This window comes from Canis lupus, chromosome X (genome assembly GCF_011100685.1).
Source record: "Canis lupus familiaris isolate Mischka breed German Shepherd chromosome X, alternate assembly UU_Cfam_GSD_1.0, whole genome shotgun sequence".
In the NCBI taxonomy this organism is placed as follows: Eukaryota; Metazoa; Chordata; class Mammalia; order Carnivora; family Canidae; genus Canis; species Canis lupus.
The window spans coordinates 115,375,240-115,397,940 of record NC_049260.1 but is presented as its reverse complement, the minus strand read 5'-3'; the positions used below and the strand labels follow the sequence as shown (position 1 = coordinate 115,397,940).

Genomic DNA, 22,701 nt, shown 5'->3' with positions numbered 1-22,701 from the left:
AAAACTCAGAAACATCTTCTTTTTTCTTCGTAAAATTTGAAAGATTTATTTTTAAAGTATTGTGCAGGTTTTGCTCGTCTGTTATAGAAAGTTGATAAGATACAAGTAATCAAAAAGGAGGACAAAATCATTATTGATCCTGCCATGGAGACTGCAGTTAACTTTTGTGATATATACTGCTAGAGATTTTCTTGCCCTATATGACTAATAAAGTCCTTTCTACATGCATGCACCCACATGTATATTAAAATAAGATCACCTAGCATAATTGTACTCTGTTTTTTCTCTTCCCATGTAAACAGATAACAAAGTTTTGTTTCAAAACACACATATTTGCATACATTTTGTGATTTTTTTAAAGGTGCATGATATTTCACTCTGTGGATGAATTAGAATTAATTTAGCCATTCTCCTGTGTTTTTTCTAAAATACAAACTATGATTTTATTTTACTTGATATATGAAGAATTTTTTTAAGTTTTACATAAATTCTGGTTAGTTAACATACAGTAAATTATTACCTTCAGTACAGAATTTAGTGATTCATCACGTACATACAACATTCAGTGCTCATCACAAGTGTACTCTTTAATTCCCATCATCCTTTTAACCCATCCCCCCCATCTACCTCCCCTCTGATAAGAATCAATTTGTTAATATATTGGGAATTCAAACCTATTTAATTCAGTATACAATGCTTATAAATATTCAACAAATCAGGATATATTTTAGTTAAAACAAAGCACTGTAGAGGTTCATTCTAATAAAAAAGAAGTCATTTGCATAATATAATTTTCATTGTGACAACAATTCACCATCACCATCTATACAATTATCACTCTGATCTGACCTATATATATACAAGAGATAAGTAGGAATCCAGATATCCATATCTTCACTAGTGGACCAATGAACATGTTATACAACTTATTAATACTTAGATTTTGGAATATTTAAATTTCTGATACGGTTTTGAACAGGACAAATTACACATGCCAACTAATCAATATATTGTGTGTCAATAAATCAACGTTCCTTTCTACTTCCATTAGTTTTTTTTAAATAATAAATTTATTTTTTATTGGTGTTCAATTTGCCAACATACAGAATAACACCCAGTGCTCATCCCATCAAGTGCCCCCCTCAGTGCCCGTCACCCATTCACCCCCACCCCCCGCCCTCCTCCCCTTCCACCTCCTGTTGTACATTTAGCTTTACTTTTCTACCCACCATCACAAAGAGCATTCTGTACATTATTGTATCTATTTATGCAAGCATTTCCTTTAAGGTCTTCTTTTGACTGCATAGTTATATTTGAGAGGTAATAAAATAAAATTGGATGATCATTGTCTCTAACATCAATAATGGTAACAGCTGAGATTATTGAGCGCTTACTATGTGCTAAATATTATTCTGATTGCTATGTGAGTCTACTTCTTGTGCACTCTTGTTCCTTAATTTCTCGCCTATATTTGGGGAGGTCCTCTAAAAATAAATAGTTAATTCTAAAAAGTGCTGCTATTTTACGTATTGTAAAACTGAGGCATAGGAGAGAATTTATTCACCTGCTCAAGATCATTTCATTCCTGAGGAGAAATCTGGATTTAAATTCAAGCAGTCTGACTCTAGTCTTTTCCTTGAACCAGGATCTCTACTATGTTTCCTCTCCATAAATTTTGCTTTGGGTGCTCACATTAGAGATTCCTTTCACCATTATTTCTCATATACAGGGCTGTCTCTTAGGCTTTTGCTACATTGAAAAATATGCCACCACACAAATATCAAAAGGTTCCCAGTGGACAAAAGGAACTCTTCAGCTTGGGGTAATCCCAGTTTCAGAGGTAGGAAAAGAGAAACAACAACAGCAAAGAAGGATGGCATCAGTTCAGTGTTTCCATCCTAGTCAATAATGACAGTAGCTAGTATTTTTCTTCTATTTCTATGGCAGTGTTTCTTTAATTGTGCCTCATATTATAATTTCACATATCACATTTGTGTTTCCCATTGGATTGCATGGGAGAAGGGCTGATGATCCCTTTCCTATTTACTTCTGTTGTATAGGACCTAGAACAGTGTGTTTTAATCTGCACAGAGATGCAAACACATGATCTTGTGCCCTTATTTTGGTCATAAAGTGCATTCATAGATCCCATAGCTTCAACAAATAAAGAAGCAACCTTGGTCCATGATGTTATGGTATAATAAGAGATATTTTGTGTTTGTCCTTGCTTTCTGGCACACAGCTCCTAAAAACTCTTGTACTTTCCTGAATGACAGGTGTGATAGGAGCATCATCTGTTATAATATTTGGTCTTAGTCCCAATTCCTGACACAAGAGCTTCGAAGAGGTGATGAGTGTCTTTCTTGCACCCTTGTGAGATGGCTGGTAGCTGGGGGGCCTTCAGGTTGTGGTTGGCAGAAAAACCAATGTGTGATAAGAGGGTTAGAACTTTCAGCTCCACCCCGCAACCTCCATGTGGGGAGAAGGGCTAGAGATTAAGTTAATCACCCATGGCTAATGCTTTCATCCATCCATCACATCCATCTAATAGAAACTCCATATAAAAAACCAAACCAAATCAAACAAAGCAACTCCTAAATGATGGGACTCAGAGAGCTTCTGGGTTGGTGAACACGTTGAGGAGCCAGGAGAGTGGTGCACCCAGAGATCATGTGGATGCTCTGCACCTTTTCCTCCTATACCTTGCCCTATACATCTCTTCCATTTGACTATTCTGAATTGCATCCTTTATTTAATAGTAAATAAACTGTTTTCCTGCATTCTCTGAGCCATTCTAGCAAGTTATTAAACCTGAGAAGGAGGTCATAGTAATAGCTGGTCCATCTGAAGTACAGGAGACCCCAGAGACTAGCGACTGGTGTCTGAAGTTGGGGGGCAGTCTTGTGGGACTGAGTCTTTTAGCTGTAGGGTCTGATGTCTGTCTTAGTGCCTGGAGAGTTGGCGAACTGGGTGGTGTGGGGAACAAAACCTCACAAATTTGCTGTCAGGAGTGATTGTGAGTAGAAAAACAGACCAGAGTGTTTATTTGCTAAATGATCATTGATTAAAAAAGAATGCTGGCTCCCAAGCGGTGGCGGATGCCTGGAGCGGGGACCTCCCAAGAGGTGGCTCTCCAAAGACAGCTAAGTATGTACATGTAAGGTCTAATTTATATAAAAAATCCTATGAAGGGACTGGATTACTTTTCTCAGTTTATATTATTATCTTGTGCTTTCCCTGATGGCTAAAAATCAAGAATCAGTTAAAAGTCATATATGACTCCAGTGAATCAGAGAAGTTAGGTTTTTACCAGCATGGTAAATGCTCAAAGACATTTTAAAATTTAAAATATTACAAAGGGGAATTCAGAAAAATGAGTGGCCATAGGGATGTTGCGTGGGCATATCATTTTTCAATCCCATTCCTATGTCCTGCTCATTTTAATTAGCAGTGGAACCAAATGTTAAAATACATTAAAACATCAGTTGGGTTTGCCTTTTCATTTGGAAGTGCAGGCATATCTGTTGAGAAATCTCGAGTGTGACAATGCAATCAAGACTTTAGAAAAGCGTAGCCAAATGCAATTTATATCAGTGCTCAGAGAAAATTGATTGTGGTATTATTTATATCATTTTTCCCTGCATTCATTTCTCAATCCATGCATATAAAAATGTTACTTTCTAACTCATGGACTATAGACACTATAGATTATATGAAATTGGTCATACATTTAAGATTTTAGAATCTTAGGGGGGGGAAAAACCCATGTTCTACATAGTGATCCATCTTAAATAAAAATATCCATAGAAAGAGAATTGATGTCCCTTTGTGCTTCCACTAGCCAGGAATATGTCTACTCTATACCATATTACATTAGCATGAGTGGTTCCACTACCGGCATGGTAGGCAGTCACCTCTGGCAGCAGGAGCCTTGGAGGGACTCGGTTGCAGCTGAAACTCACATTTGTATTTGTGAACCAACCCCACCCCTTCTTACCTCTGCTTTTTAAAAAAGTGTGGCCAAAGGAGCCATAGAAGGGGATGGTGGCCTTTGCCTGGGAAGGGTCCCTAAAGCAGAAAACAGTTTTGCAAAAGACTGTCAATAAAAATGATCAGTTTTCATCAATTCATATTGATGAAATGTATCATAAATGCATTCAGCTTTTTTAAAAAAGATTTTATTTAGGTATTTCAGAGAGAGAAAGAGAGAGAGATGGGGGGAAGAGCAGACTCTGCACTGAGTGCAGAATCCGATGCAGGGCTTGATCCCAGGACCCTGAAATCATGATCTGAGCCAAAAGTCAGGTGCTTAACTGACTGACTGAGCCACTCAGGTGCCCTGTATTCAGTTTTTATAACATGAAGTTTTTGTGGCAAAAAAAAAAAAAAAAATCCCCTCACTGCTGCATAGAGAAATGGGGCATAAGGGCAGCCTGGGTGGCTCAGTGGTTGAGCATCTGCCTTCAGCTCAGGGCATGACCCTGGAGACCCAGGATCGAGTTCCATGCTGGGCTCCCTGCATAGAGCCTGCTTCTCCCTCTGCCTGTGTCTCTGCCTCTCTCTCTGTGTCACTCATGAATAAATAAAATCTTAAAAAAAAAGAAATGGGGCATAAAAGGACCAGTTGTAATCATTAAATCTAAAAGGTTCTAGAGATTGAAAAGTAAACTACAATAAAATAGGCCTCAAGATATGAAAGAGTCTGTTCTGCTCCCTGGCCCAAGGGTTCCCTAGGATGAAATGTTTCTTCTTTCTTTATAACAACTTTATAGAGATAAAATTCACACACCATACAATTCTTTCATTTAAAGCATACAATTCAAAGGTTGTTAGCATATTCACAGAGTTGTGTAACTATCACTACCATCAACCCTAGAACATGTTCATTTCTTTCAAATAAACTCTGCACTACTAAGTTGTCACCCTCAAATCTCTCCTCAACCCCCTGGCCTTGGGCAACCACTAATCTACTTTCTGTCTACAGAGATTTGTCCATTATGTACATTTTATGTAAACGGAATCACACAGTATGTGGTCCTTTGTGACTGGCTTCTTTCACGAACGGGAGGGGCAAAAGGGAGAGGGAGAGAGAATCTCAAGCAGACTCCCCACTGAGCATGGAGCCCTATGTGGGGCCCGATCCCACAACCCAGAGATCACAACCTGAACCAAAACCAAGAGTCAGATGCTTAACTGACTGAACTACCCAGGCTCTCGTAATTATGTTTTGATATTCTCTTTAGAAGCCAATTGTCAAAAAAAAAAAAAAAGCCAATTGTCTATATATTATTAAAAACTCCACCCCCTAGGTACATCTATTAAATTGGATACATTCTTTCTTTTTGGCTTGGAATTGATCATTTATTTTCATTTTTCTGTACTTGGTATATATATGCACTTTACAATATTGTTTGGGTAAAAGGAATGGGTTTTGCCACAGTTTTAAAGAAGCCACTCATGACAGCAGGTGTGAATTCCATCTTTCTTGTGGTTAGTGTCAGCTCTCAACTAGGCCAGAGATGGATCTAATTTGCTACAAAAATCACAGTGCTCCCTTGAGTTTAACTATGTGTCTTCATGTGCAACAGCTCTTTCTTGACTGAACAGAATATCGCCAACACTAAACTGGTACAACAGTCAGGGGTCTCGATCTCTTTCATCATTGCATTCAATCAAGTTCCACAAAAATACAATTTAAACTAATTTTCATGATTTTGTTCTTGCCTATGCTGATATTTTCTGACTTCTGAGTTTCTTTGCCTGAATATTAGAGCATTGAAGAAGTTTCCATCCTTTTAAAATTTCAGTATCTCTCTGCATGTAGATGGGTAGAAAAGCCAGGCCTTTTTTTGTATTTCAGTTTGTACATTTCCTTTGGAGAACTATGAGACACTTTAGCTGTTTCTGGAACCTGATTTGCATATGCATTCTGCACTTCTTTTTCATTCCAAAGTCTTCAAGAGAACCAGAGTCCACACTTTTTGGGAACCTGAACGTCTAGTGGAAGAGAGAAAGATGAAACAAAACAGGTACCCTATATATCTTGAATGCAAAAAATCAAGTTTAAAAAGTGATAATAGGTACGATTTATTACTACCTATGTGCCAGGAACTGTGTTAAACACTTTACACGCATTTCATTTTTTTCCTTAGAATATTTACCTTTGATTTTATTGGGGAATCCATTTTAATATGCCGCTGTTTGGAAAGTGAACTGTCTAGGTCCCATTCAAGTATAAAATATGTTTTTCATCTAAAGAATTAAAAGCACAGAGAAGCAGGAAGTAGAAATAAAAGTACCTGTTGTATACATTTCATTCTTGAGGCGACCACATAAGGCAGCCACTCTCGTCCTCGTTTTCAAGATGAGAAAGTTGAAGGGTACAGGAGGTAAGAAACTGGCCAAATTAAGAACTAGAGTTTGTAAGTCATGGATGTGCGATTTGAATCCGGGTTTTGTCTAAATTTGAAACCTGGCTGAACTGATGCATCAATGTATAATGAAGTTATTCTGCTGTGGACAAGAAGTCCATAATAGAAGCGTGAAAGGGGAGAGATGAACTTTGCTCGGGGGCATTGTGGAAGATGAGAGAATGGAGGAGGCCTCAGAACTGGTCACTGGGCAGAAAGCAAAAGCCAGATCTGTGGTTGCCTCGGGCCACCTCGGATGAAAGACGGTGCAGCCCAGAAAGCTGCTATTACTGGCAGTTGGCAGCACCAGTCTCAGCCAGTGTCTGCGTGGGTAACAGGCCAGGGCCCAGAGTGACTACAGCACATCAGATAGTTGCAAGGGGTCTGTCTGTATGTGTGGCCATTTGGGAATTAAAGAGAGGAGAGGCTGGAAAAGCAGGTTGGGCTAAAGAAGTTCCCAAAGACCTGCTATGTTAGTATGGAGATGAATGATCTCTCACAGAGATCCCTTGCCCCTGAATTCCCCTCTGCTCTGTCCTGGGCTGGGGCTTTAAGGGCCTGTATTCTCCTTGTCTCAGGAATAGTTTTCCAATGTGTTAAGGATTCTGATCTTGCTTCTGCCACTGACTGTATAATCTTAGGTCATGCATGAGTTTTCTAGGGCTGCTGTAACCAACCAGCTGCCCCAGACTGGGTGACTTAGACACAGAAATGTATTGTCTCCCAATTTTGGAGGCCCAAAGTCCAAAATCAAGGTGTCAGAGGGGTTGGCTCCTTCTGAAGGCTATGCGAGAGAATCTGTTCCAGACATTTCTCTTTGGCTTGTAGATGGCTGTCGTCTTATTGGATTAGGGCCCCTCCTAGTGACCTTATTTTAACTTAATTACCTCTATAAAAACCCTATCTCCAAATATGGTCACATTTTGAGATATTAGGGGTTAGGACTTCAGCATATGAAATTGAGGAAGAGAGGAAAGGCAAGTTACACCCATCCACAAGCTTTGTGAGGGCTGGGACTAATGGTTTGCCCTTGCAACCTGCTCTTGAGAATTCCTTTTGGCTAATGAGAACTGTCTCATTGACCAAGAAATGCCTGTGAGGTTAACCTTCCACCTCTCGGGATGGCTAATGACTGACTTTGGGAGTGGGGGGCTACAAAAGCCCCGTGGCCCTCTTGTAACAAGGTGGGATAACTCTCTGGTGTTGGTTTATGCTCCCCAGTCTTCCATGCACATGACCCCTCAAGGATTAAATCAAAGCTAAACTTTACCTAAGATGACATACTTCCTCAACTCTTTCCTGTTCCCTGCTTTGTTTCCATCCCTACCATACTGGTTCTGCTTAAAGAATATGTTCCCCAAAAATCACATCCACTTGATTCTTTACACCAAGTGCTGTTTCCAAGAAACCCAATCTCAGATATTCCCTAATCTCTCATTGCTCTAATTTCCTGATCTGGCACATAGCAAATGGTCAATAAATGTTGCCTATCATTTCAATTATTGATATGGTATCTACTTTGTTGTTTAATTCCAGCACATCTTTAGATATTGTTGTATATTGCAATGTATCACAGTGAAGAGTAATATTGGTTCTTTATCATAATCTGGAAGCCCAGAGATTCGTTGAGTCAGTTATAGAGGCCTTGGACTTTGAGAGATCCTAAAGTTCCTAGCTAAAAAGGTTCACCCTACAGAAAGATATTTACCTGTGTATTGAAAATTGGACATTGGGGCTTCAGAGAGCTAAGCAAAGTCTACAGGAACAATTCTTAGCCAAAGAAAAGAATAGGTTCTTTTAAAATATGCAACCATTTGGGGTGCCTGGGTGCCTCAGTCAGTTAAGTGTCCAACTCTTGATTTCAGCTCAGGTCATGATCGCAGGGTCATGAGATCAAGCCCTGGGTTCGGCTCCATGCTGAGTGTGGTGCCTGCTTAAGATTCTCTCTCTCTCTCTCTCTTCCCTTCCCTTCCTCACATACTCTCTCTCTCTCAAATAAATACAATCTTTGAAAAAATATTCAACCATCTGGAAATCTTCAAATGAGTAGAAAAGAATATTACAGTGAGTTGGAAATGCTGTGGGATCTGGTACAGGTGAGAGTCAACAAAACATGAGTTAATAACCCCTTTCAAGTATTATCAAATGTAACCTTAAGGAAACACAAGGATTATAAACAAATCAGTTCATCAATACATTGAACAACTTATTCGCAACTGAGTAGGATTTTTCTCAAGGATACGGGATAATGTAGTATTGAGACATCTATAATGTGATACTGAGAAGCTTTTGCCCAAGACACAAATGGAGAAAATGAAAAAAGGTCTATAGAATATTTTTACTATTAAAAATGCAATTATTGACTCACCTGAAAAAATTACATTCTTGCAAGTTTATCTTATAGAATAAAAGAATGTCAAATGAAAACTGGCATGGCATTTTAGTTTGTGTCTAGGTAAAACTGACAAGGAGAAATGACAGAAAGGTAGTTTAAGTTGGTGTACTGATTTAAATTTTGAAGTTAGGTATGATGGCAATAACACAGCACTTAACATTGATAGTTCCAACAAGGAACTATTAACCTAACAGATTTATGAAGACATTCTATAACATTCCATACCCATCCAACACCTACTACAATGCCTGGCACATTGTGTATACTCCATAAATATTTACTGAATTAGTGCTCAGTTGTCTCATAAGGAAAAGGAAAAAAGCTTGTAGAAGGATATTAGTTATATAAGGCTATTTCCACAAGTCTCAAGCTAACAGCCAACATCATATTAATTTTCAAAATATTCCAGCTCTCATTATTTAGGACAGTAAATAATACCTCTCCTCCCTTCTCCTCCTTAATTCTGAACTGAGAGAGAGAGGATAGAGACAGAGATCAGTAATCAGTTTGATTACTGATTAAAGCTCTATTAAAGGATGTGGCTTAGGTGTGCAGCTAACTGGGCTTATCCTCACTTTCTGAAGTGGACACATTCTTCTCAAACCTCGGGTTTCCTGGGAGAGGCTAATGGATGTACAGTAGAGCCTTAAAGCAATGGCCAAGGGGGAAGACCAAAATTCACCCTCCCTGGAGATGGGTACATCCTAAGGAAGAGACTGGAAGAGTATGGGAGTGAGCCTGGTATGCCCAGTTTGTTCTCTTAAATTAGTCTATTCTCCTTACCTGAGGATCAGCAAGTGAAAGAGAACAAAGAGTGAGGGGGTGGAAAGAGGCTGAGAGTGTCACCTTAATAGAAGCATGGGGGATAGACATAGTGATCCCTCTAATGTCATCATTATTATTTATCCATCAGCAAGGGTAGTTGGCTCTATCTGATGACTTATTTCTGTCTCCACAGTTATCACTCTAATACAAGCCACTAATCCCCTGCCTGGGATTTTAAAATTGTTTCCGAACTGACATAACTGCCGTACAGTTATGTAAGTTGTGCATTGACTTACTCCATAGGTTCTGTGGTACCCCCTGGTGTTGCACAGTGCACGACCAGGACAACTGTATGTGATAAATTCCACCTTACTAGTGCCTGTTATGTGTTACTATAGGCTAATATTAGGGGCAGGGAATACAGTGATGAGCAAACAAATACCTGCTATCATGGAGCTTACATTCCAGTGGAAGAGGAGACAAACATACATATAAAACAACACATTGATTTCAGATAGTGACAATTACTGTGTTAATTTTAGATAGTGGCAAGAACCACAAAAATAGCAAATACCACCCACTGGAATAAGGCTTAGTCCCCTAAAGAATAGTTGAAGACTTTATGTAAGCTGTCCTTGGAAATGGGACTGGGTCTTGGGGTTAATTCATGTTGTACAATAAGCTAAAAATGTTGCGCAAAAACAATCTAGAAGCACAAGGAAGATTAATTTCCCAGAGGCTAGTGCTCCATTGAGGGTACTGATCCTCCCTTAAGAGACAGAGGTGAATTTTTATAGTCTGAGTCCTGGGAGTTAATAAATGGATTTTAATTGTTTTAGTTCCAGGAAGTGCTAAAATACAGAAGCTTGTATATTAACCTGTAGAATATTTGGACAAGGGTCTCCCAAACTGAAATGCTTACAGAGGCTGAGTAGGTAACCTAAATGCATGGAGCAGGCAGGCGGAAGGAGCAAGAAAGATATAACACATGCCCCCATTTAAAGGGCAGTTGGCAATGGCTTAGTTTACCCTAATTAATACCACATGGAAACATTCTTCCAGCATTGCCAAATATTCTCATTTTTGAAGAGAGGCAACAAATTTGGATTTTTATGTGAAATTTCTGGATTGTTAGATGTTATTCCCTAAAATGTTAGCTATGGATGTCAAACAACACACTTTCAAGCTGAGGGCAAGCCGTATTGACCTTTCAATCAGACTAAGAACACCAAAAGCACTTTTTCATTATTGAAAACAAAACATTGTTTCCTTGAGATACAGATGCATATAATCTCACATGTCTATTCTCAGAAGGTTGTTTGAAGAATGGTCTTTATTTTTATGCATTTTGTTCTCAACAGCATTCCATGTCCTAAGTCTATAAACCTCTGTGAAATAAAGCTTCGCCATATATTTTTCTACTTAATCTCCAGGCACTAAAAATGAAGTAGATGATCTTCAGAATCTGATTCTGAGAGGAAGAAAAAAAAATAAAGAGGGATTTGATTAGTTTCATGGGCTTACACTAAGTCTATTAGAGTTAGCTCTTTTGCCCTTCAAAATGACTAATTTAGATACTTTGAGCTACTGGCTGCAGAGTAGACAATTCAGATCCCAGTACTGGGTTCTTAAAATCTCCATTAGATATTGAAGAGACTCCATAACTGGAAGCTCTTTTGCCCTTCAAAATGACTAATTTAGATACTTTGAGCTACTGGCTGCAGAGTAGACAATTCAGATCCCAGTACTGGGTTCTTAAAATCTCCATTAGATGTTGAAGAGACTCCATAACGGGAATCCTACAGAGAATTTGTGGCATGAAAATTTAATGCAATTCAATATTGCTACCCCAAAACCTCTTTCCATACATGCACACACACATACATATTGAGTTGTTAAGATATATTTAAAAACACACAAAGCAGCCCAGATAAATACCTGACTATGAGATATAATTGTTTTCCTGAGTATCAAATATATGGTTTTCAAATATTGTTATCTATCTGAACCATCATTATAACACATTTTGATAGACTGAGAATGGAAAAATACAAGATATTATTCTGAGACTTTGAAATCCCTGAAAATTCAAAGTCAGAATCTGTCATTAATATATTCTGTTTCCCTCAGTACTAAAGGACATATGTTCCATCTGAATCATGCAGTTTCATGATGTTCCTAGGACTTGAAAAAAATGACATTAGCTTTCTGTATATCGTTTCTTTATAGAGAAACACAGAAGTTCTTCAATTATGATTACTGGTGATATTTATTGGTGTCATCTATGTTACTTTATTTAGATAAGTTGATAAGCTTTCTTGACTCTTACAGTGGAGGGAAAAAAGAAATCAATGTTTCTGTTAGGTCAGGTCCTTATTGAATTGTTTTGTCTAAAGGCTGTTGCTGAGCTTACAAAGCAGAGTCTACACAATGTGATGCAAAAACATATTTATAAACATCAAAACAGAACAAAGAATGAGCTTCTGTGAGTAAATACATGTAATATTTCAGGATAATTTTCAAAATTTCAAAGAATCATCCTTATATCACCATGTCACTTTACCTGCAACTTCTAAAGGAACTTGGGGTTCATTAAGAAGTCAGTACAAAAGATGGGGAGCCTGGGTGGCTCAGTTGGTTAAGCATCTACCTTCAGCTCAGGTCATGATCCCAGGGTCCTGGAATACAGCCCCAGGTCAGGTTCCCTGCTTAGCAAGGAGTCTGCTTCTCCCTCCCTTTCCCCCTCCCCCTGCTCGTGCTCTCTCTCTCTAATAAACAAAATCTTAAAAAAAAAATGTCAGTATAAAAAGAGATGTTCTAAATAGTTCAAATTATGCTTGTGTCAGACAGTAAATAACATGTCTTTTCCAGTATTGTTCTCCAGCAGGATATGATTATATAATTTATAACTATATTTGTTTAAAATATGTAATTCTTATGAAACTTACACAATGTATAATTATAGACATCTTTTATTTTAGGATTAACAACATCCAAAGGTACCTTACTATTGATGGATCCACAAAGCCTGGAAAGGTATGAGGTTTGTAAATTGTCATAAGAACAACAACATAAAAAATTCTTTACACACATTATCTCAAATTATCATAATTATCTCACAAAGTGGGCCATATTATGTGATTTTACAGATGAAAAAAATGAGGCTTACAGAGCTATTTTGAGTGGAGCATAGAACTATTTAACTTCCCTTCACTAAGGATGATTCATCCAGGCATATGGACTCTCAAAAAGTCAAAATATAGACATCAGGGTTCTCACAATCTCCCCTAAATTTATGTGTATGATTTTGTTTGTCTATAAATGTACATTAAAAAAGAAAATCCATAGCTTTTATGATTCTCTTCAAAAGATTGGTGACCCAAAAAAGATCCCCCATGCAAACTTTAAAATTTTAGATATAAATTCCATAAGGGCAAGAGCCATGGCATTTCTTTGACTTTTTCTATTCTATGTTGGCACGCAACCCATCTGATGACATATTCATAACTTAACAGTCACGAAGGTATTTGTAATTCGATTTTCCAAACTAGGAAGGATTTTTTTTATGACCAGAAATAAGGGGAGAAGGGCACAAGCCAAATCTTTATGATATAGTTTCATTTCGTGGATACAGAGTTCATCCCACTTAGTTGGTAAGATGGCTGAAATAGCCTGACTAAAGAGAATGCTTCAATTGTCTTGTCAGAAATTGAGCTAATTAGTAGTAACAGGGTATCACCTCTTAGGATATTGCAATCAGATGTCAAATTCAACACAACCCAAATGGAAGGTATCATTGGAACTCACCTCTAAAAAAAAAAAAAAAAAAAAGGAACTCACTTCTAAGCCAACTCTCCTTCAAGACTTCCCTATTTATGAGAATAGAATCAACACTCTCCCAGTTCTTCTGTGCTCTAAAGGACACTCCAGAGAGAAAATGAAGCACATACAAAGGCATTGAGGGGTAAAATAATCACATCTTCTTTATCGGTTCATCCATAGAGAGACACATAGGTTGTTTTCATGTCTTGGTTATTGTGAACAATGCTTCAGTGAACACGGGAGTGCGTATATCTATTCTGTAAGTTGGCAAATTGAACACCAATAAAAAATAAATTTATTATAAAAAAATCACTGATCACCTATTAAAAAAGAAAAAAAAAGATCCTGGTTTCATTTTCTTTCAATATATACCCAGAAGTGGGACTGCTGGATCATATAGTTGTCCTATTGTAATTTTTTGAGGAACCCCCATACTGTTTTCCATAATGGATGCACCAATAACATTCTTAACAACTCTGAACAAGGGTTCCTTTTTCTCCACACCCTCATCAATGCTTGTTGTTTGTCTTTTATATATATACGTATATATAAAATATATAATATTTATATAAATATAAATATATATACCTATATATAGTAGTTTTGATCTGTATTTTCCTTATTAGTAGTGTCAAATACCTTTTCATGTGTCTGTTGGCCATTTGTGTGTCTTCTTTGGAAAAATGCCTATTTATGTCCTCTGCCCATTTTTAATTAATTATTAGTAGTATTTGCTATTGAATTATAAGAATTCTTTACAAATTTGGTATTAGGGTCTTACCAGATACATGTTTTGCAAATATTTGCTTCCATTCTGTAAGTTGCCTTTTCATTTTCTCGATCATTTCTTTTGTAGTGCGGAAGCTTTTTAGTTTGATATATACCACTCATTTATTTTGTTTTTGTTTGTGCTTTTGGTGTCATAGCCAAAAAATTTATTGAGAGTTTTTATCATGAAAAGATTATTGAAAAGACTGCCCTTTCCCCCATTGAGTATTCTTGGCCCCCCTGTCAAGTAGTCATTGACCCTACATGTGGGAACTTATTTCTGTGCTCTTTGTTCTATTCCATTGGTTTTTTAAAAAATATTTTATTTAAATTCAATTTGCTGACATAGAGTATAACACTCAGTGCTCATCCCATCAAGTGCCCTCCTCATTGCCTGTCACCCAGTTACCCCATCCCCCCCATCACTTCCCCCTCTGCAACACTTTGTTTGTTTCCCAGAGTTAGAGGGCTTTCATGGTTTATCCTCTTCTCTAATTGTTCCATTGGTTTATGTGTCTTTTTAACTCAATGATTCTGGTGATGGTCAATGAGGCCAAAGTAAAAAAGATTTTCCTATCCAATTTTGTCTTGTATAATCACATGTCTTTGTAATACCATTCTTTTTGTTCCCAGCAATGCTTCGGGCAGTAGCATTTGGAACAAGCATGCAGATTCCCTCTAGACAGCCTACTACCTAAAAGTAGTGTTTGGGCCCTTCAGATGCATGCTTGCCAACTTTTCTGTTTGGCTCATCTTTAAAAATTGTTTTTATTTGAGTAGAGGTGATACACAATGTTACATGCATTTCAGGTGTACGACATAATGGTTCAACTTCTCTATAGGTTATGCTACATTCACCACAAGTGTAGCTACCATCTGTCACCATACAACGCTATTCCAATGTCATTGACTGTATTCCCTCTGTGGTGCTGTTTGGCTCATCTGAAGAACACAAGCGGCAGGCAGAAAAGGTGTTTTTTCCTCCTGTATCTCCAGTTGTCAATCTATTCTCATAGCAGTCCTTGTCACAAATGCAATTAGGGGACCAGATGCCTGTTTCATGGGTGTGGGGCAACAAACAAATATTTGATGTTATGAAAACATGTTTAGGGTAAAACTCCCAAAATATCTTTATATGTAATGCTCCCTATGGTGTTTTATGCATGTATTTTTGATTCGCTATCACATGCTTTACCCTTCTCCTTTGGCATTCTCACTCCAACCCCAAGCTTCGCCAACATTTTATTTACTTCTCAAGTCACATAGTTTCCTAATTGGCAAAATGAAAGGCGGCCTTTCAATGCTTATCCCTGTGCCTATGGCATCTGAAACTATTAGAGATTTCACCTTTTTTGAATTGTCTCTTCCATGGTTTTATGTTATTTTTTCTTCATCTGTCATTTATATCCTATCATCAGAAAAGATTTGTGTCAATTTGAAATCCAGAGCTGCAGGTGAAAGAGGATTAGATAAAGCTAAAAAAAAATCTGAAATCATTAGAAATGAGAGGGATGTATCAGCTATTTGGGATAATAACAAAATAATAACAAAATATTCTATTTTGGCACCAAATTAATTTTGGACTTCCTGGTAATTGAGCAGAAAGGGTAAACTAGCTGAGAATATTCCTAACCCACAATCCTTGACAGCAGCTTTCTCCTCTGCTAGTTCCTCTGAGTTGCAGATATTGCCCAAGGTTTGGTCTTTATCCAAAGACTCTTCTCTCCCTTTGCTTAGTTCCATCACTCTCGTGCTTCCAAATGCCACTACCAAGGGTAACTTTTAAAACTCCAAGTGCTACTGCCTCATGACTTCTGCTACTTGTAATTATTGCATCATACAAATCTGACTGCAACTCAACTCTTGGTCTTCTCAAAAACAAAAACAAAAACCCCAAACAGCTCAAGCTGTCTAAATTTCCAAGTTATTTGAAATGACTCCACATCTTCCCAGCACCAAAAAGCAGGAGTTTTGTATCATTCTTTTTCTTTGCCACCCCCACCGAATCAGTCAACAAACTTTGTTGATTCTTTCATTGCAACCTCCCTCTTCTTCTCTTCCAATGGCCTCAGATTCCTTTGATATGCTCCACACTGGTAAGCCTGATTCTTACCTTGCCTTTTTCCAGTTTTACAAATTAGGCTCAAATAATTTTTTTCTAACTTTTACTTTCCTCCTATTCCTTCTTTCTATAAAGCCTTCAGGGGCACCCAATAATAGGCACACAGCTCACACTCCTTACCCTGACATGAAAGATCCTTCCCAATCTCAGCCTTACATCCCATCTAGTTATATTATTATACTTCCTATTTGTGTGTATGCTTATTCTCAAAAATCTCCATACTTGAAGATTCATTCTCGTCTTCTAGCCACATAGTTCTTTAATTTTTTTAGAGAGGGAGGGTGGGGAGGGGCAGAGGAAGAGAGAGAATCCTAAGCAGAACCCGCACTCAGCACAGAGCCTCACATGGGGGCTTGAGCTCACAACCCTGAGATCATGACCTGAGCAGAAATCAAGAGCCGGATGCTTAACTGACTACACTACCTAGGTACCCTGCCAACATAATTCTTATAAGAGCCAATCCTAGGTTCCCTGTGTGTTAGAAATATTTACCTTGTTTCTGACACTGCAGCTTCAATATTAAACTGTTACTTACTTAAATTTCTATAAATCCTTAGATCTCTTATCTCTCTCTGACCAGATCATAAGCTCCCTAAGCGGTGCCTCCTATATCTATGAATTCTCAACAGCACCTAGTATAGTAGATGTTTTGTAAATATTTGTTGATTTGATTTAGAGCAATTTATACAATTACTTCCCTAGTCCATGATATCTATATGAAACTGCACACATTAAGGGAACAAAAGAAGTGAGAAAAGCTATTACATTGCTAAATAAAAAGTCACATTGCTCCCTAACCTTTGTATCAAAATAGACCTTCCTCGTTTGCTGTTTTAATATCCACAGCAGCATATGCTCCAACCAGCAGCTAGAATCTATCAAGAAGACAGGAAGTACCACAAATTGCCAGTCTGTAAGTAGAAAATGCCATCACTGCCATTGCAATAACACCAGGAAAGGTCAAGTTACAGAGTTAAGATGGGCCTCCCTTTCCAAGTTGAGCCTCTATGTGAATAATCATGGGTCAGAAGAACAGTGAGGGCCATGAAGACTCCCATAATCTGAGTAATTATTTGCTTATGGTGAGATGTCTCCTGGAGGAAATAATACTGGTAACAACTACTGTTTATTGCATTCATACTGTGTGCCAGGCACTGTACTAAATGCTTACATGAATTATGTAATTTAATCCTCACTACCATGTTATAAGATAGAGGCCGTTGTTTTCCTGTTTTACAAATGAGGAAATCGAGACAAAAATAACATGCACAAAGTCACAGAGCTAAGAATTGAGTAGACTGTGATCCGAATGGAGGTAGACTGGTACCCAAGTTTACATGATTTTCTAACCTGACCTAGTCCTTCTCTTGCTACTTCCTTGCTTTATGTCAATAGCATGACTCAATCATCTAAGTAGAGATTTATCTTAAGTACTTGCATAACACAACCATACTTCAGGAAAGGGGACAGACAAAGTATTTTATTCCAAATTACTGTCAACCTTTAGAACAAGGTTTTGGGAATTTCGATGACTTCAACTCTGTGTCAAGTTCCAAAAAAGGAAGGCTTTTATGTGTTGATGCAAACTATAAAATCCACTAGTTGTAACAATCCTCTAATGGATTTAGAAAAATCTCAGGAACATGGGCTGAATCCATTCTGCATGTCTCAGTATGAATGGCAGATAGTGTCTATGTTATTCCAGTGGCTTTTCAATGAGTGCCTCTTTTTGTTCCTCTGGTTACCACTCCAACCTATTTCCTCATGCTAAAGATGACTCACGTGCCAATCATGAAATATTAGATTCCATCCCTTAGCTAATGGAGGTATTTTTAAACACTTGCAAACTAGCAATTCAGTCTCATAGAAAACATAAGGTCTATACACCAATGCACTCCCATGTCCTTTGGATTTAGACAGAGTTTCTTATGTCATGTCAGACAACATATGTCATGCCAGAAAATGATTTCATATATATATATAGATATATATATGAAGACATCCATTCAATGCTGTGGAAACTGGGTAAAATATAATTAATAGAATGAATGCATGATATAAAAATAACCCTGGGGATTGATATCAGATAATATTATGTCATAGTTTGATTCATAAGGTCCTTGGGTACTGGGGCCATGTCTGATTCATCTTTGTATTTTACATAGGACTTGATACTAAATGGTTGTTTGTTGAGTTAATGTGGTTGCTCCTAGGAATTTTTCTATATCCTTTATGTGGATGTATGACTTGTAATCAGGCAAGAGGCATATCCCAGATGAATGTGGACAGTTCAAAATTTTCACCCTATAAAACAGCTTCCTCCATTTATGTTTCTCCAGTCTCTATCACCATTTGATTAAATACATCCTCAAAAGGTTGACCATTGAATTGTTGGGCAATATTAATTTTTAAAACATTCTTCCTGGTACTGTAATAAATTTTGGCTCCTCATGGGCCTACTTGTAAAATTAATTTTAAAAAATAATGAAGTTATTGTCACTCTGTCTCCTGAGAGTCATAGGTATCCTCTTGCTATGAAAATTTTACTTTAACGGAACCCCTTCCATGTTGACTCAATTCACAGGATTGTGCTCCTCCTTCAGTGTCCCCATCTGGCACCTTGTTTCTCTACTAAAGCCAAGACCTATCATAAAATTCATCCCATCTTTTTGGACCCAAATACCAATAATAAATAATAATAATAATAATAATAAATATTTTGAGTACTTTCATGTGTCAGGTTCCATGCTTTACAAAGATATCTTAATATATCTCTTCAAAATCATTCTTTCTGGATATCTCACCCTTAATTCACCACTTTTCCCCCTACAATGTCAACTACCTTTATTTCCACCTGGTGTATTTTTCATCTCTGACATATTTTTTCTTTATATTTCGTGTATTTACGTAATTTTTAGAACATATAGAATACACTTAAAACTTTTTTTTAAATTGAGGTATAATGGATATTACATTGTATTGGTTTCAAGTATACAATGTAATGATTCAGTATTTGTATATAGTGTGAGATGATCACCATAAGAAGTCCAGTTAACATCCATCATCATACAGTTACAATTTTTTTCTCTTGATGAGAAGTTTCAAGATCCACTCTCCTAGCTATTTTCTTTTTTTTTTTTTTTTTCTCCTAGCTATTTTCAAATGTGGAAGACAATATTATTAACTATAGCCACCATCCTGTACACTACACCCCCATGACTTATTTTATAACTGGAAATTTATACCTTTTTCATCTCTATTAATTTCTACCTTTCATCTCTGACATTTTAATTTTTCTTTACACTTCATGTATCTACTTAACTTGAACATATAGAACATATAGAATAGTTATAACTCTTTCGGTATCCTTGTCTGCTATTTCTTACATCAGTGTCAGTTATGTGTTGGTTTTGAGTGATTGTCCTTATTATAAATCATGTTTCCTGCCTCTTTTCACGTGTAGTAATCTGTAATTGGATGTCAGACATTGTGAACTTTACCTTTTTTTTAAAGATTTTATTTATTTATTCATGACAGACACACACACACAGAGAGGCAGAGACACAGGCAGAGGGAGAAGCAGGCTCCATGCAGGGAGCCCAACGTGGGACTCCATCCCAGCGCTCTGGGATCATGCCCTGGGCTGAAGGCGGCGCTAAACCACCAGGCCACCGGGGCTGCCCTGAACTTTACTTTCTAGCACGCTGAATAGTTTTGTGCTCCTGAAATATTTGTTTCTTGAAAACAGTTTGATCCATCAGGATCTTCCTTTTATATTTTATAAGCAGGACCTGAGCAGCATTTAGTCTATGGCTAATTTTTCCTCACTCCAGACAGAGGCAAGTCCTTACTGAGCACTTACCGAATGCTCTGTGAATTAGGACTCTTCCAGACTAGCTGGTGGGAACTGAGCTATTCCTGATCCTGAGCAGTAAGCACTACTACTGCTAATTCTTTCAAGATGCCCTTGGGTAGTTCATTACATGCATGTGCTCATCAGTATTCTGCTGAATGCTCGGCGGCTGCCTGACTTTCTCCTTCTGTGTCGCTCTGGCCTCTCCAGTACTCTGTCCTCTGGACTGTAGCTGTCTTGCTCTACCTGCACTCTCAGTTTCAGCTCCACTCAGAGATTTCTCTAGGTTCTATGCTCCTCTTCCCCACACTGTGGCCTGGAAGTTTTCTCAAGGCAGGAAGCTGGGGCAATCATAGGACTCACTCCATTTGTTTCCTGTCTCTCAGATACCACTGTCTGTCATTGATTATCATTGTGAAAACCATTGTTTCATACAATATTTTTTGGCTTTTATTTGCTGTTTCAAATGGCAAGGTAAATCCAATCTCTGTTATTCCATCTTGGCCAGAGAAGTACCATCCTATTTTTTTTTAACAGATATTGTGTTATGTAGATTTTTATTTCTTATCAGGTTTTGGTAAGTTGCATTTCCAGAGGAAAGTTGTCCATTTAAGTTATTTAATTTAGTGGCATGAAATTGCTTATATTTCCTTATTTTCATTTAACATTTGTGTGAACTGTCATAATTTTTCCACTTTCATTCCTAATATTGGTTTCTTTTTTTCCTTCTATTCTGGATCAATCTTGTTAGGTGTTTGTCCATTTCTAATCAGTCTTTTCAGAATTTTTTAATCGGGCTTTTCAAAGACGAAAGTTGTACTTTTGGACTTCCTCGGTTTTTTGTCTATTTTCTATTTTATTGACTTTTCATTCTTTGTAATTTCCTTCCTTCTACTTACTTTAGGATGAATTTTTTTCTTCTTTTCCTAATGTTTCATCGTGGAAACTTAGATCACTAAAGTTGAAATTTTTCTTCCTCTTTAATATGTGCATTTATAGCTACCTTTTTTCCTTTAATCATTGCTTTAACTCATTGCTAAATTCTGATGTGTTATGATTTTATTATTGTTCAAGTCCAAGTAATTTATAGCTTGCTTTGTGATTTCTTCTTTGATCTGTGGGTTATTCAGAAGTATGTTGTTAAATTTCCAAATGTTTAGGCATTTAAAAAAATTTTAATTCCAGTGAGGTTAACATACAGTGGAACCACATTCCAATGTGGCTATCCTAGTTTCAGGTGTACAATATGGTGATTCTTCACTTCCATACATCATCCAAGCTCATCAGGACAAGTGTACTTCTTAATCCCCATCACCTATTTAACCCATCCTTCCATCCACCTCCCCTCTGGTAAACATCAGTTTGCTCTCTACAGTTAAGAGTCTATTTTTTGTTTTGTTTCTTTTTTCTTTGTTCATTTATTTTTCGTTTCTTAAATTCCACATATGAGTGAGATCATTTGGTATTTGTTTTTCTCCGACTGACTTAATTTCACTCAGCGTTATGGCCTCTAGATCCATCCATGTTGTTGCAAATAGCAAGATTTCATTCTTTTTATGGCCAAATAATACTCCATTGTAATCATATACCACCTCTTCTTTATCCACTAATCATTCACTGGACATTTGGGGCCTTTCCATAATTTGGCTATTGTTGATGATACTGCTGTAAACATTGGGGTGCATGCATCCCTTTGAATTAGAGTTTTTGTATTTTGGGTGTAGATAACCAGTAGCGTGATTCCTCGATCATAGCGTTGTTTAACTTTTTGAGGAAATTCCATACTGTTTTTGCCAGTGGCTATACCAGTTTGCATTCCCACCAACAGTGCAAGAGGATTTCTTTTTCTCCACATTCTTGTCAACACTTGTTGTTTCTTGAGTTTTGATTTTAACCATCCTTACTGGTGTGAGGTTATATCTCATTGTGGTTTTGATGTACATTTCCCTGATGATGAGTGATGTGGAGCATATTTCATGTGACTGTTGGCCATCTGGATGTCTTCTTTGGAGAAATGTCTGTTCATGTCTTCGGCCAATTTTTTAATTGGATTATTTGGCTTTTTGGTGTTGAGTTGTATAAGGTCCTTATGTATTTTGGATACTAAGCCTTTATCAGATATGTCATTTGCAAATATCTTCTCCCATTCTATAGGTTGCTTTTTGGTTTTGTTGGTTGTTTCCTAACTGTGCAGAAGTTTTTTATGTTGATGAAGTCTCAATAGCTTACTTTTGCTTTTGTTTCCCTTGCCTCAGGAGACATATCTAGGAAGATGTTGTTATGGACAATGTCAGAGAAATTACTGTCTGTTCTCTCTACTATGATTTCTATGGTTTCAGGTCTCACGTTTAGGTCTTTAATCCATTTTTGAATTCATTTTTGTGTACGGTGTAAGAAAGTGGTCCAGTTTCATTCTTTTGCATGTAGCTGTCCAGTTTTCCCAATACTTTTTGTTGAAGAGACTCTTTTCCCATTGTATATTCTTGCCTCCTTTGTTGAAGATTAATTAACCATATAATTGTGGGCTTATTTCTGGGCTCTCCATTCTTTTCCATTGATCTATGCA

General features: G+C 37.4%; 1 long non-coding RNA gene across 1 annotated transcript in view; it reads right to left on the bottom strand.

Moving 5' to 3' along the window:
- Nucleotides 1–10,937: 10,937 nt before the first annotated feature.
- Nucleotides 10,938–22,701, bottom strand: part of LOC111094678 — a 52,131-nt gene continuing 40,367 nt past the window's right edge. The window contains exon 3 of the long non-coding RNA XR_005386025.1: nucleotides 10,938–11,041. This is a non-coding gene — a long non-coding RNA (uncharacterized LOC111094678). The remainder of the gene's footprint in view (nucleotides 11,042–22,701) is intronic.